This window comes from Danio aesculapii, chromosome 23 (genome assembly GCF_903798145.1).
Source record: "Danio aesculapii chromosome 23, fDanAes4.1, whole genome shotgun sequence".
Taxonomy (NCBI): domain Eukaryota; kingdom Metazoa; phylum Chordata; class Actinopteri; order Cypriniformes; family Danionidae; genus Danio; species Danio aesculapii.
In genome coordinates, this window is record NC_079457.1 from 44,687,769 (window position 1) to 44,689,836 (window position 2,068).

General features: G+C 36.4%; 1 non-coding gene across 1 annotated transcript; it reads left to right on the plus strand.

The window, feature by feature from the left end:
• Positions 1–1,456: 1,456 nt before the first annotated feature.
• Positions 1,457–1,647, plus strand: LOC130217870 (U2 spliceosomal RNA). The gene has a single exon (XR_008835911.1). It is a non-coding gene; the product is annotated as a U2 spliceosomal RNA (small nuclear RNA).
• The last annotated feature ends 421 nt before the right edge of the window (positions 1,648–2,068 follow it).

The following is a 2,068-nucleotide window of genomic DNA, read 5'->3' on the forward strand; positions in this document are numbered from 1 at the left end:
ATTATATGATTTATCGCAGCTGTTATTTGTTTCATGTTGCAAGAGTGCCCTCGTATGGTGTATACTTGGAAGCTGCAGACATATCGTACATAGACATTATAAAGGGCTAAATCTAAAAGGGTTATATTAGTTTATATTTCAGTTCAGTAAAAGTGTCAACCAAATACTGTGTATTCCTGGCCTTTATTGGTAAACTGGGCAGCGAAATCAGCAGAGAACCTAAAGAAAGAGTCTTTAACACTTCATTTATGGCCAATCGCCATAACAGGAAACTCCTTTAAAACTCGCAATTCTGACTTTATAACTCAGAATTCTGACTTTATAACTCGCAATTCTGACTTTATAACTCAGAATTCTGACTAAATAACTCAGAATTGCGACTTTATAACTCAGAATTCTGACTTTATATCTCAGAATTGCGACTTTATAACTCAGAATTCTGACTTTATATCTCAGAATTGCGACTTTATAACTCAGAATTCTGACTTAATTTTTTTTTTTTTATTATTATTATTATTTTTTTTCAATTAATAATTTTTTTTATATATTATTCAGTGGCGGGAACGGGCTTCCATACTTATCAGCTTCAGCTCCTCAAAATAATAAATGAATGAAGGCTGCAGTGGCGGGATTTTTAACACCATGTGACAACACTGCCACTCCCACCTGCCGGTAGAAACAGGTACTGCTGAACAGCTGACTATTTAATCATCTGACACAAACGCTGCGTTAAGCCTGGGTTATTCTTCTGCGGGGGATGCGAGTGATGTATGTGGTAATTTTAAGCACTTTGATAACAAAATAAGAGTTATACAACCTATATTTATTTAAGTGCAACATATTCCAAAATATCAGGGGCTTAAGCCCTTCCTCGCAACGCCACTGATTCAAATAAGTTTATTTTCAGTAAAAAGACACTGTTGTTTTATTTACATATAATATATCCATCGAAGCATCTCGTTTGGTGAAATGTTGGCAAGCCGTCTTTACTCCTTTTTTAACTGTGCAACTCGTCTTCCCTCCAGTGGACAAATGAAGAACTGCAAGGGGCGGTGAGCTATAAGAAGACAATATTTAACGCTATTTTCCGTAAATTCCCTGAAATTTAAACCACTCCGCTTAATTTTGAGCGGTTCTGTGTTCATTTCGATTTGATTCGCTTTGTAATGGCGGTAGTTTTATTGTGTAATGGTCCGAGAACTGTGTCCGTGTTTCTGATTGGACAGCTGCACAGCCTCATTATAATATTGACTCTTTTGACTAGTCCAGTCAGTCGTTCTTGAAGAAATCACAATTTTTATTTAAACTGCGTAGTATTATCAATGAGTGAACGGTGAATTCAAATCTTAGCATCGTGTGCTGTAAGCTTTCGGGGTTATATAAATCAACATTATACTTACCGTCGGTGTGTTTACTGTCTCGGAGAGGGTGGTCCCTTTTTCTATTATAATAAGGTATCGCTTCTCGGCCTTTTGGCTAAGATCAAGTGTAGTATCTGTTCTTATCAGTTTAATATCTGATACGTGCCCTACCCGGGCACCATATATTAAATTGATTTTTGGAATAGGGAGATGGAATAGGGGCTTGCTCCGTCCACTCCGCGCATCGACCCGGTATTGCAGTATCTCCGGGAACGGTGCACCCCTTAGACTGGTGAAAAACAGAACAGGTATTAAAGTATACGCGTTACTATAATTATCCACAAATCAGAACAATGCTTAGCACAATGATAACTTAAAGATTTTAGAAACTTAGTAGATATTACTTATATCCTGCAGTATTACATAGAGAACAGTTGTGAAGTTATGATAATGTAGTAAACACTCTGTATAGTGTAGTGTAGAATACAGCACAGTATGTCATATTTATTGTGTATTACTCAGGGGCGTTGCTAGACATAAAGCTCTACTGGGGCACGTGCCCCCGCCCCCCCCCCCCCAAAAAAAAAAAAAAAAAAAAAAAAAAAAAAAATATATATATATATATATATATATATATATATATATATATATATATATATATATATATAATCGCACAGGAATAGGCTCGCACAGGCTTTGCTAAAAGG